Here is a 14,599-nt window from a genome sequence, read left to right as displayed (position 1 = left end):
CTAGGGTGGCTGTAACAATGGACCCCAAGCTGGTGGCTTAAAATAACAGACATTTACACTTTCACATTTCCAGGGGCCAGAAGTCTGAAACCAAGGTTTTGGCAGGGCCACATTTCCTTGAAAGTTTCTGGGAAGAATCTGTTTCTGCTTCACCTTGCTTCTAGTGGATAATCAGGTGTTTCTTTGCCTGTGGCTGCCTTGCTCCAGTCTCTTCCAAGGTCTTCACGGGGCCCTCTTCTGTGTGTCTGTGTGTGTCTTTCCCTCCTCTATAAGAGCAACAGTCATTGGATGTAGGGCCCACCCCAATGAAGGATGACTTCATCTTAACGTAATTACATCGACAAGGACCCAATTTCTAAATGTGGTCACATTCTGAGGGCCAAAGGATCAAGATGTTTACATATCTTTGGGGGGATACAATTGAACCCGTTACACAGTTTAAGACTTCTTCATTTGTGTGTTTTTTGACCTTTTATCATTGGTCTTTTTCTATTGCTATCTAGCCCTTTGGGCAATTTGCCTGGCTTGATGTTCAACCCTCTTGAAATAATGGAGCTTGGCTCTCAGTTATCTCTGCTTCTTTGTGTTCTGGGGTGCTCTGAGTGGAAGGCTTCTTTCATTATCAAATGGCATTAGTGGTTTATGTGGTGCTAATGTCCTGGGCAGGTCCACCTTAGACTCTAGGACACATACTAGCAAGTCTTGCTAAACAAAGCAAATAAGAGAAAACTAACAAGCTCATGTGGGCTTAACAAACAAACAACAATGGAAAGTAGTCCCTGAGGAAGGGGGTCCCACTGAAAATGCCTCTATTTTACCTAAAAGGCCGTAATACATAATGCCTTGTAAATTTCTGACTATTTCAAAATTTGCATCATTATTTGGGGAATTGAAGCTTCCCATTTGGTGGAGATGAGATCTACTAACTCCAAAAAATTTCCACATGTTACCATGGTAATGCAAAGGCGAAAACAGCATGTTTGCCTGATGTACCTGGCTGTAGTCTGGTTTCCTAGGATCAATTTCCACAAATCTTCTACATTCCACAGCTCAGGGATGTCCAAAGTCTTCTCCAAGATTTTAGCAAATGCCCAAGAACTAACAATTCTATTTTCAGCTCTTGCCTCTCAATTGGTCCCGTGAAAGCCTAAAAGTAGGACTAGCCTCTTTATTACTTTCTAAATAAACCCAATCACAGCGAGCATTGGACTGGAATTCGTTGATTCATTGTAAGGGGCCACATCACTGAGCATACAGAACCAGAGAGTTCTCTTTCATCTTGCTATCCTTGCCTCCCATAAAGCAGAAGCATTTCCTATATCTGAAGCTACAGCATCAGTCATAACTATACCCTTTGGGAACTCACCTGTGTCATGGGGGCATTTTTCTGTGTATTTTCACTATACCAACTGGTCTTTCCCTAAGAGGAATCTCCTATCCGATGCTAAGAGAATAAACATTTTCTCCATTCTATTATCCTCAGATCGAAAAACATTATGGTTTTAAGTGTTGAATGTGCAAGCCTCAAATATTTTAGTTTGCAACCTATTATTACCATCTTCCCTCCAACAAGTTGTCATTTCTGCTAAAAAGGAATGGGGCTATAAAGACCTTTTAGGCATTTACTCGTATTTTGATAATTTGGGAATTGAATGTTTAGAAAACATGATTTCTCCGGTCCCCTCTTCAAACAGCTCTGCAATATGAGTGAAAAGCAAAGAAGCATCTGAGTCAAGTATTTTCTTTAGCTGAGCTGAAAAAAACAGACATCCCTGAGAGTGACATTCACAGAAACAAACAGTGCTTATAGTTCTGTGGCCTGCTCGGCTTTATTTCAATAGCAGAACACATATTGGGAACCTCCATTTTGGTATGCTGAGCCTCTTGTAATAAGAGGGTTCTGTTATCAGAAGAAGAGGTATTAGATTTTTCCATAATGAGGCTGTATGGTATGCAAGTTATTCTTAATACTGACGACACATTAGGATCACTGGGTAGGGGGCAGTTTTTAAGATACAGTGATGTCTTAGTCTCACCCACAGGGATTCTGACTCTATGGGTTTGGGAGTGAAATGGGGGTTATTTTGAAACTTTCCAAGTGATTCTCATGCGAAGTTAAGTTTGAGAAACACTGGCATAGCATCGTGCTTCTTACACACCTAGGGTGTGGGTTAAAATGTGGATTCCAGGGGCACCTTGGTGGCTCAGTCGGTTAAGCGTCCGACTTTGGCTCAGGTCATGATCTCACAGTCCGTGAGTTCAAGTCCCGCATCTGGCTCTGTGCTGACAGCTCAGAGCCTGGAGCCTGCTTCTGATTCTGTGTCTCCCTCTTTCTGCCCTTTCCCTGCTCATGCTCGGTCTCTCTCTGTCTCAAAAATAAATAAAAACACTAAAACAAAATGTATATGTGGATCCTGACTCAGGTCTGGAGAAGGTCTTAACATTCTGCATTTCTAATTGGCTTCCAGATGGTGCCCATGGTAGGGGTTCTGAGGTCCACACTTGGAGTAACAAGGGTGTGATAGAGTTGGCATTCTCTTGGAAGTTGGACAAACCCGACTCTGAGAATCAATGAGCGGTTGGGTTTTGTTCAAATTGCTAAAATGCATTGTCTTCTATAAAGTAGAAATAGAACTTACGTTACAGGAATGACCAGGGTAAATGCTGTATGAAAGGTAGAGAGCAAAGGGCCTGGCGCTCAATTGCTACATAAATGCTAGTTTTATTTCATTTCTCTCCTCTCTACCTACCCAATCCACCTCCACCTTCCTGAGTCCAAGAGAGAAGGGCTGCTGTCTGGAGCGTGGTTGCTATAGGAACAGTAGCCTTTAGAGAAAAGGGATGCAGGGCATCAGAAGGCATAGTGGTTTGCTTGCCATCAACCCAGTTTATTTTGAAATAAAAACTCATAGCCAGGCTCCTTGTCTTTCATGACACCAGTCTTACCTCTCCCTTACAAATTAGAGACACTAAATCTGTCATCAAAATAGAACCACGAAATCAGAGTTCTCTCTCTCTCTCTCTCTCTTTTAAATAACTGGAAAAGTATTCTATCAACTTTTTGTCAAGCTTGCTATACTACTGTATTGTTATCATATTCAATATAGCATTAGCCAGTCATCCTCTAAAGGTAGTGAGAGGTTGCTAGGTAGGTGTTTTAAGGGGTATTGAGTATATGGGCTATAATAGTGGGTTTAGTCAAGGGGATAAGAAAAATCAATCTGGAAAGGATGTCTGAGACCAGAGTTTAAACACTAGCTTGAGTCTGAACATGCTCCAAGCAATGGGAATACTTGAAGGATTTGATGACATGGGATATATGTAGCACGTTTGAGGAATTAACCTGCTTAAGGGTGGAGTGGATGAGAATGAAAACAGGAGAAGGGAACGCCCCTCACTTGGCTGTATTTACTGACTGCTGATCGTGCGGGGGGGCCCCATGTTTGATGGAGGACACATATAGTCACCAAAACACACATCCTTCCGCCCTCATGAAGCTTCCATTCTACCACCGAGACAGAGAGTAACCAGTGATTGACTAAAATTATGACATAGGTCTGAGGGAGAAATTCAGAGTGCAGTGAGAACACATACAAGAACTTGACCGCTTCACTGGGGTCAGGAAAGTCAACCCTTGGAAATGACCACCACCAGACTCTCGAGCTGAGACCTGGGAAACTTACATGAGCTCTCTAAAGATGGGGTGGAGGTGAGGAAGAAGTGGACGATGTATTACTTACATCCTGACTCTACTACCTCTCACTAAGTGAGAGAGTGGCCGTGGGCAAGGAACATATTTTCTCTTTTGTAAAATGAGGATAATTTCCTTGTTTCCGGGGGTGGGAGGGGCGAGGGCGCCATGATGCTAACGACAATGCTTGGCTCACAGGGAGGCTCTGAAGGAGTAAATATCCAGGCCTTTGATTTTCAGGCCCCTTTCCTGAGCACTTACTCTGCCTTAGTCACAGAGATGGTAACTGCTGATTGCATACCTATCTGGTCCCCTTCATTTCACCCCTTGCAGAAGAGCACGGGCTGATTCTAGTTTAAACGGAGTGACGTGTGCCATTTCTAGGTGATTTGCCACTCCTCCTTCCCTTCCTCTCCACTGTGAACATGGGGCCGCATGTTGAGAGGTTGGAGAAGCAGCCTGGAGCCTTGCTAGACCCCTCCTGTGGGGCACAGCATCACCCCTGCCGCAGACCTCACCGCAGACTTCACCGCACACATAGTGCGAACCAGAAGTCAACCTTGTTTAAATAACTCATTCTAAAGGGGTAGATTCCTTACATCAGCAGAATCTAGGCTGCCTTTTCTAGAAAGACCTAACACTAAGAATTTTCCACACGCCATTATTTAAAATAAGATAATAAATGACTTAAGAGAAAGTACTTTTATGCCTAATTTAAAGGTGCTAATCGTCAGGCCTAAGAAAACAACCCTTGCTTGCTGTTTGTGCAAAGAGCTCAGATCAAACACTGGGAAGAAGGGAAATATTTCATGTTATTGAGAGCAAACTGCTGTGCATTATGTGATACTTTCAGTCTTTGCTAATGTGCTTTTAGGTCCCCACAAACACCCTACCATTTAACCACAGATGCCTGTTTTGTCCAATGTCTTCTTTAGGAACGGGATTTGACACTGTCTGAACCCTGGGCCGGCACATGGAGTGCTCTCGTCCCCTGCCTTCAGCTTTCTCTGCAGGAAAAGCTTTCTGCTTCTCTTCTCTTTGGCTTCTTAATGGGCCGTGGATGTGTCTCATCAGTACACCATTGACGATGGCAGAGGAAGTGCGTGAAGTGGGCTGGTTGCTATGGTGCCCAACAGGCCATGGCTGCTTTCCTGGGAAAAATAAAGCCATAGATCTACAGTGCCAGAGTCTGTCTCTATCGCCTCTGTCTCTGTCTTCAGCCTCTGCCTTCCTCCCGTGACCTGACTGCGTCTCCCTCCCTCCTCCTCTCCCATCGGTATATTTGTGCTGTTCGTGGCAGGTACAGTCATCATCTTGCCTGTACGAAGGATTCTTCTTTCTTCACTGGAGGCAAAAAATCTGCTACAACTGGATTTCTTTGCAACTCCTTTCTCTATCTCCTGAGCGTTAGGAAATAAACCTTGACATAAATGTATGCTCAGATGATAATACTTTGATGAGTTTCTGTTTGTATGTGTATTTTTTTCTTCCTATGTAAATAGTAGCATTTTCTAAGATCTTCTACAGTAAAAATACGTAATATATATATATATATATATATATATTTGGCATATATATATATATATATATATTTGGCATATATATATATATATTTGGCATATATATATATATATTTGGCATATATATATGTCAAAAAAGCACTGTCTCTTAACTTGAATGCAATACAAATGATTAAACTTTTTGTATTAAAATAGTATCTTGGGGCACCTGGGTGACTCAGTTAAGAGTCTGACTCTTGGTTTCGGCTCAGGTCATGATCTCACTGTTCATGAGTTTGAGCCCCGCATCAGGTTCTGCACTGACAGTACAGAGTCTTCTTGGGATTCTCTCTCTCTCTGTCTCTCTCCCCCTCCCCGATTGCTCTCTCTCTCTTTCAAAATAAATAAACTTAAAAAAATAGTATCTTGCAGCCAGGTTGTGAAAGAAAATAGAGTTGGATGAGAGAGAGCTGGCTGGGTACTGATGTTGGCTCAATCACCAAGTGAGATGTAGTCATCCATTTATTCAACAACTACTGACTGAACACCTACTGTGTGTTAAATATAGATATAAGTGCTAGGGCTATAGCAGTAAACAGGAAATGGGAAATGTCCCCCGCTTCCAGGAGCTGTCATTCCCCAGCGGAGCCCAACTCTAAACCCAAACTCTAGGAAAACTCCAGATCACCTGCAGGTGGTTGTTAAAACACAGATGGCTGGACCCCACACCCAGACATTCTGATTTCCTAGGTCAGGAGGGGTCCCAAGGATTTGTATTTCTAATAAGACCCGAGGTTCCCTGGACCACGCTTTGAGAATAAGTTATATAAACAAATAAAGGAGCAAATACAGAATATATTGCCAGCTAGTGATTAGTGTTCTGAAGAAAGATAGCATGAGGAGGAGAAACAAGAGACTGATACGGTGCGGGGTGGTGCTGCTATTTCAGGTGGGCCTGTCCAAAGAGGCTTATTACATGCCAGAGACCTGCTAAAAGGGACAGAATGAAGCCTTGGGGTGTCCCAAAAGAGCACTGCAAGACACATGGCAGCACAGACCCCAGCCTTGGCAGGAGTACCCTGGTTTGCCTGTGGTCAGCCCGCCTCTCTGCCATTAGGATGCCACATGCATACCATGTAAGGTATGGCCTATTATCATTCCCATTTTACAGATGAGGGAACTGAGCCAGAGAGATTACGTCATTTGTTTAGGATTGGAGAGATAAGAAGTAGCAGAACCCAGGAGGTGGGCCCATCTCTCATATAAAGATTGGATGGATGGATAGATGGGTTGGATGGAGGGGTGGAATGTTAAAATTGAGCCAAGTAGAGTTATCAACTGGCTGTGAGATCTTAAGAGGGTTTGTAACCCAATTAGGTCTGAAAGGCAGGTGTTGGTCCAGAGAAAAGGAAGAATGCCCTCAGTGGCAGACTCCAGCTAGAAGGTATGAGGTCTCCAGTTCTAGAAGGAATACCAGCAGGTGTAGACAAAGAAGCTTGCCTGGGCAAGAACCAGCCCCTCTCTGCAAAAGCAGGACATGCCACTGGGAGCTGGAGAGCAGGAAGAAACGTGTTCAGCAAACCCCTTCCTCTCAAGGGATCCTGACAAGTTGCATTTTAATCTAATTAATACATTCAGGAAGTTGGACCATGAGGAATGTGATTATTTAATTGTTTTGTTCAAAGAGTATGAAGCAGGCTATTAGTCTGGGGTCATGACTCCAAGGTTCATTTCAGGTTATTACCTAGGAGGGTTTTGGAACAAGAGTGGTTGATTGATTCTTTCCCGCTGTTACTCTCATTAATTTACAAAGATTCATTGTGTTGGTGCTAATTTGCAGAGTCTGGAATGAAATGTAAAACAGATTCAGGCTGATAAGAATTGTTTTGTATCTGCTATTCTATCTTGTTCCTTCCCCCACATTTTCCCTTTTAAAGATTTTCAGGTACATGAATTTCCAGTCTGATTATAATTAACTCTTTTTCCACATGACAAATGTTGTCTCTAATAATTAAGCAGTGAGCAGGAAGTAGAGATTAGGCATTTCATTTCCAATCCAGCAAGAATCTGACCTGGAGAAAGTCATCTAAACTCTCAGATTCCCCTGTTGGAAGATCTGAATAATAAAATGCAAAGCTGAACACCTTACCTCTCTTCCTCCATTAACATTAAAAACATTTTTTAATGTTTATTTTTGAGAGAGAGAAAGAGAGACAGAGAGAGAGTGTGAGCGGGTGGGGTAGAGAGAGAGGGAGACAGAGAATCCAAAGTAGGCTCCAGGCTCTGAGCTGTCAGCACAGAGCCTGATGGGGGGATTTGAACCCATGAACCATGAGATCATGACTTGAGCCAAAGTTGGATGCCCAGTGGACTGAGCCACCCAGGCGCCCCCTCTCCTTTAACATTTTTAAATGGCTCCCATGGCCTGCAGACAAGATAGAAGCTTGATGTTTCAAACCCCTAATGATTCGCCTCAACTTTATTTTGCGTCTCATATTCTGGCACTGTCCGGCAATCGTTTCTGTTCTATAGTATCAAACGATGTTCTGTGTTCGCTCTATCCTTGTCTGGAAAGTCTTCCCCTACCTTTGAATGTTTGCCAAATTCTCTTCCTTTCTTTAACTTGTTGCCACCTTCGTGAAGTTTTTCTGGCTGCCGTAGGCAGATTACTCAACAACTCGTGTGTGTACTTCTTTCCTCCATTAACCCTTGCCACGTTTTGTTATAATTATTTGTCTGAATGCATATTTTAGTGTAATTATTTGCACAGGTGTATATCAGTATGTGTGTGTGTGTGGCTGTGTGTGTATATGTTCTTCTATGCATGGCAGAGAAGAATCCAGGCTATTCTTTCCCAGTTCCCTCCAAATGGACAACAGCTTGTTTTCTGGGCTGGCCAGCCAGATTGCAGCTGCCATGGGCTGCGAAGAAAATTACAGAAGGAACCCATTTTCCGGAGGGTCCAGTCTGGGGCCTCATTGGTTTAAGATCATTGGTGGTGCTTCATCCTTTACTTCAACTCCAACACAGTATCAGCATTGAATCAGGATATTTACATGAAATATCTGAGCTTCCCTAGATAAATAGTCATCACAGGAAGAAAAGCGGCCTGAACGAACTCTTTTGAGTCTCTGGTTTCTCATCTGAAAGAGATGCTTCGCTTTCTGTGATCACTGCTAACTGCAACAAATTTCTTCACTCAAAATTGTCCAATTTAAAAACTTGCTAGCCTTTACTACTCTCCATGGCCTCTGGCTATGACAACCTGGTTTCTGATGAACATTTTCACGGAAAGTGGCCTGTCTCTCCTTGCCACCGCCTGTCCTCGGCTCTCCCATGGCCTCTATAGGGAGGTTAGCTGAGAAGGAGGTGGGGGAGAGGCGAGGGGTCAAATCTGTTACTTTTTATAGAGGTGGAGTGAAAATAATTTCCTGTGAAAGCTGGGGACATTTTTTCATTAGTTTTGTTTCCTGCTCTGGGTCTTATATGCTAGATGATTTTTTTTTTTCTCCTTTTGGAACTCCTGTGGGCCAACTTCCTGTGCCTGAGGGTGCTGAGAGATAGAATTTTATGAGTTTGGCCCACCTACACCGCAGTGAGTCTGGGGAGGTGAGGAATGAACAGACTAGAGCTGCCTAAGCCATCCTTGAATATTCTGGACTTGAGTTCAAAGGAGAAGCCTCAAAGAGGTGTTTTGGGAAGCAGCCAAGCACAGAATTTTAGGGTTCAGAAAGACTCAGTGGGGGGCAGGGTGGATATGTTCCAACTTCCTCCTCATTGGATTTCAATGTTAATCTTCCAAAAATCACTTTCATACATTAGTGCATATATGTTGGGAGCCAATGGTGTGTTGCTCACTGCTCTAGGTGCTGGATGGATCAGGCCGTGGTAAGAAACAAAAGTCAAATAGACCAGCAGAAATGCATTGGTTGCTATAAGGAAAGTTTCTAGCTTCAGGCAAAACTATATCCAAGTGTTTAATACCTTTAGGCTAGCTTCAGGCAAGGGTGCATCCAAGTGTTTCAACCTTTAGCAATCCATCTTTGTATCTAATTCTTCTGTTAACTTTGTTCTTACTCAAGCTTTTACTACTCAGTAACCAGATGGCCACAGGCAATCTCAGGCCCACAGTGTCTCAGCTTCAAGCTCATTTCTCTTTCCTAATGCTTCCAGAAAAAAGCCCTAGGCCTGGTTCTTGTGGACACAGAATGGATCTTAAGTTCCATCCCCAGGGAGTTGCTCTGATTCCTATGCCTATCCTTGGAAGAGTAGGGGAACTTGTTTCTAACCAATAGAACAGGGCATAGGTGATTGGAAGTCAGTTCTGTGATTTGACTATAAAAGATCGTTCCTTCCATTTTGCTAGCTGATTCTTTTTCTCTTGTTGCCTTTGATGAAACAAGCTATTATGTTGGAGAGGTCAGTATAACACGGAGCTGAGGACAACCTGCAAGGAACAGAAGCCCTCAGTCTAACAGCTGGTAGGAAACTGAATGCTTAAAACCTTCTGAGTGAGCTCTGGGGAGCCTATCCTTGATGGAATATCCCCCGTGTGATGTGTGTGATTTTAGGTGTCAACTTAACTGGACCATGGGGCACTCTGATTTTTAATCAAACATTACTGCTGTTTGAGGGTGTTTTGGAAAGGATTAACATTTAAATTGGTCGAGTGAGTAAAGTAGGGGCTCTCCATAACATGGGTGAGCCTCATCCAATCAATCGAAGGCCTCAATAGAATAAAAAGGTTAACCTTCCCTTAACAAGAAAGGATTCTTTCCCCCCTGATTGCTTATAGATTGGGACTTAGGTTTATTTCCTGCCTTTAGACTCTTGGGGCGCCTGGGTGGCTTAGTCGGTTAAGCGTCCGACTTTCGCTTAGGTCATGATCTCACGGTTCGTGGGTTCGAGCCCCGCGTCGGGCTCTGTGCTGACTGCCAGCTCTGTTTCTTGTTTCTTTTTTCAGTCTGTGACTCCCTCTCTCTCTGACCCTCCCCTGCTCACGCTGTCTCTCTCTCTCCTAGAAATAAGTAAAATATTAAAAAAAAAATTTAGACTCTACATGAAGCGATGTTTTCCCTGATTGTACGTCTGTTGGTCTTCAGATGGAACTATACCATCAGCTTTTGGACCAGGACCAGAACTAACCTATTGGTTTTCCTGAGTCTCCTGCTTGCTGACCCCCCTTGAAAGTCTTGGGACCTGCCTGCTCTCATAATCACATGAGCCAATTCCTTATAATAAATCCATTCTGTCTCTATCTATCTATTATCTATCTGTCTATTATCTATCTATCTATCTATCTATCTATCTATCTATCTATCTATCATCTATCTATCTAATACACACACACACACACACACACACTTATAGATCTATCCCTATATATCATCCTATTCATTCTGTTTCTCTGGGGAATCCTGACTAATATGTCCTGTGAAATCTCATGCTGCTCCATTACAGTTGTTTTTGACTCCCTGAGATGACTCAGCTGTGTAATACACAAGGGATCGATACAGGAGTGACTCAATCTGAAGCCAGACCTTGACCTGACTTCCTGGCAGCGTAGCAAGGCTGGAGAGGACATGCCAGGAAGAGAGGGAGAAGAACCACGTGCAGGTGATGAACGGATGAAAATAACAGGTGCCATCAAACATCCGTACTTACACGCTTGTCTGGATACTGAAGTTACTCTGTAAGGAAATCACCTACAGCCCTTCCTTACGCTTTGAGAAAGCACCGTATATTTTATACATAGCAAAGCGCTGAATGATTTTTTGATATAAATCATGCGGACACTATCCTTGCTTATTTTCTCAATGATGAGAGAGGAGAATCACATCCTGTTTTACTGTGCACGGGTCACAGTCCCCTCCAACAAAATCCCTTCGGAGCAGACCCCACAAACAGGTGGGACAGGGAGAGAAGTGTGACTTCCACTCTCATTTCTTAGGTAGGGTGCCCTTTGGCTCGGTAAGGTCAGAGCTTTCTACTTAATATACTTCTGGACGTATCATACTAGGGATGCATCCCATTCCATTTTTCATGTCACAAATATTTGACCAGAAAAAAAAAAAAAGATTTAATCTCAGAACACTGAAAGTCAAATTCATACATAATAATGTTTTAAAAGGTGAGTCGGTCTTATTCCACACAAACAGCAAATCCCTGCATTATTCATATTTGAGTTGGTCCTGTCTGAATTCTTAAGTTTTTCTCTGGGTGGATACAGGGGGACATTTCTTGTTTTCAAAACCTGTCTCGCTTAAAAAGGCAGTTGATTTGTCTGGGAAAATGTGCCATGTGGTGTTGCTGTATTTCAAAAGACCGACTCAAATAATGTTGGTTGAGTCTCCCTACTTGCCTGCTAATGGTCATTAGCCATGCTGTGTAAACAAATTTGTACCTCTCACATGGAATTACTGGAAAAAGAGGATCAGGAATTCGGACTCCAACTCTGAGATGATAAACCTAAGAGAAGAAAAAAAAACATTGAAAATTCCTCAACTCCATAACTATAATTACTGGTCTAAATTCAACTTTTACATTTATAGACTCAGTGGCTTTTGTTGATTTTGGAGGGGGGGAGCGCACAAATGTTTAAACCACTAAAACGACTTGCATGCTTTTCATTCCGAAGGACCTCAAGTTAGTGAGAGAGAATAAGGAAGCCCCAAAATGTGTGGAAACCTTGGGGAAAGGCAGTGAAGAGGTGAGAGGCCACTTACTTCAGTGGCCTTAGTGACAGCTGGGACCCTAGAATAGCTGAAAATGTGAAACCTGGTGCATGTAACAAAAGACGGGTCTTTCGCTGAATTTTAGTATTTACTAGTGCTGTGGCACGGGCCTCAGTTTTGTCATATATGTATATATATATATAAAACATATAAATAAGACATATATCTATAACATATATATAAATAAAACATATATAAAAATGTGTGTATATAACATAACATATATATAAAACATATACGTGTGTGTGTGTGTAAGACTTTCCATATGTGCCATGCCAACTCCACTACATGGAATGCCAAATAAATTCACGATGTGAATGTGCCTTATAAACTTTAACTCCTGGGACATTGCTGACATTGAACAGTAAAGAAAAAAAACAACAAAACAAAACAACACAACAACACAATGCAGACAGGTACAGTGCCGGAGGCACGATAACCTGGGTAGAGTTTGGGAGCAGGGAGAAGCCAGTAAGGAGAGAGGCACCCTTGAAAATAACAGCAAGGATACAATGTTTACAGCTCTGCTGGGACCAGGCCAGAAAGTACCACTCTGGCGCCAGCCAGGTAGGGACCATGAAGCGCTGGTGAGCTTTTTCGAAAGGAGGAGAGGGTTCCCCAGTCCTAGCCTGTCACCACCGTACCAGAATCACACCGAGAAGAGCCAGCTCTTCCAGTTATTCATGAGATGCTCTAAATATAGATTTTCATGTGATATAAACTGAACTTAAAATTTAAAAATAAAGGAGAGGGAGTTAAGAAGGACTAGTGGCTGAAAAAGGAAGAAAAGAGTGGGCATGGATTACCTGTTCTATAAAACAGAACCACAGAAATTTTAGGGGTATATTTAACAGTCTAATGTCTATAAAATTTAATACCTTATTATACATAAATTATATACACACAATATATAAATATATATACATATATAGTATAATATATCATACAATATATAATTATTACATATTATACAATATATAAAGGCATATTTATATATTGTATAAAGTTACATAAAATACATTGTGTAACTTTATACAATATATAAAATAATATAAAATATTATAAATATATAAAATAATACACTAATGTGGAATAAATTTTTTCTGAATCTTGTTCATTTAAAAACTTAGCACTCTTTTTCAGAGCATACCATCTTCTCTAAATTGTTTGAGATGTAACATGAAACTTAATGAATCTGCAAGGCACGCTGTTATTAGATATTTTATACTAAGGTAAAAATACCCAAACAACACTCAGGCAATTGCTCTTTTATTCTATAGAATAATATATTTACATCTTTACAAGGTAACAGTTTTCTGTACTTCTTTGATCTTTAGAAAGTGTACTGTGAAAGTTAATAAAGAGAAATGGGGATGAGCACTGGGTGTTATATGGAAACCAACGTGACAATAAACTATTTGTAAAATAAAATAAAATAAAATAAAAATAAAATAAAATGAAAAAATAAATCAACATTTAAAAATAAATAAATAAAAAATAAAATCACCAAAAAAATTAAAAAAAAAAAAAAGAGAGAAATCGCTCTGTAATGCACTCTGAAAGCCAGAAGGGGAGGGCGTTAGGGGGAGCCCTACCTCTCAATGTCAATTACAGACCCCTAGGAAGACTCTCAGGGAAAGAGTCATCAATTACAGGCCCCAACAGGGAAAGATATACATTGTATCTCCTATAAACAATAGCCTATACCTGCAACTCAGCCAGCTGAGAAGTTGTTACCACCCTGAACACTTGCTTCTCTCCAATGGACTTTTGTTCAAAACAACCCCTCCCAACTTCCTTTGCTTTCTCCATAAAATGTCCTTCTCCTTTGTTGGACTTGTCTATGGTTTTTGCCGTAGCATGCCTGTCTCAGATTGTTGTTCTCCACTATTCCTGAACAAACCTATCTTTGCTGGTAAAATAAGTGGCAGTTTTATTTTTTAAGTTAAGAGTACTTACATCGTTCAACACTTAAAATTGTAAAATGATATCACCTGGACTTTTACCTGCTCTTTTTACTGATTACATTAGGTGGATTCAGCTTCTTCATCTTTTCTAATTAGTAGTGTCTTGTGCAAAAGAAAGAATCCCATAGATGACTTACATCTTTACAAGAGATTTGAACATGTACTTGGGATGGGGCTTTCCCCTTCTATTCAGATAGATATAGTTTCAGAAACTGACCTGGAGCTTTAAAATGTTAGATTGTTCCCTTGTTTGTTTTGTTAACTATTAACCACTTCCAAAATAATTCTGTAAAATGAGTTCAGTTCTTCTCAGTCTCTTTAAGTGACTTTAAAATATATCATTGTGGGAGTGGGGCAGGTGCCTTTCTGGTATCGTTAAGTAGAAGAACCTGACTTTGGAAGACCAAGTTTTGATGGTCTTTAAATTTTTTTTAATGTTTATTTATTTTTGATAGAGTGCAGGGGAGAGGTGGAGAGAGAGGGAGATGCAGAATCTGAAGCATGCTCCAGGCTCTGAGCTGTCAGCACAGAGTCCCATTTGGGGCTAAAACTCACGGACCGCAAGATCATGACCTGAGCTGAAGTCAGACGCTTAAGTGACTGAGCCACCCAGAAGCCCTTGATGGTCTTTGAACTAGAAGAACCTGACTTTGGAAGACCAAATTTTATGGTCTTTGAAAATGAATTGGCTGAATATGGAATCTTTGC

The sequence above is a fragment of the Hyaena hyaena genome, unplaced genomic scaffold (assembly GCF_003009895.1).
Source record: "Hyaena hyaena isolate Hyena2069 unplaced genomic scaffold, ASM300989v1 scaffold_268, whole genome shotgun sequence".
NCBI classification, from domain to species: Eukaryota; Metazoa; Chordata; class Mammalia; order Carnivora; family Hyaenidae; genus Hyaena; species Hyaena hyaena.
Note: the sequence above shows the minus strand (reverse complement) of the source record.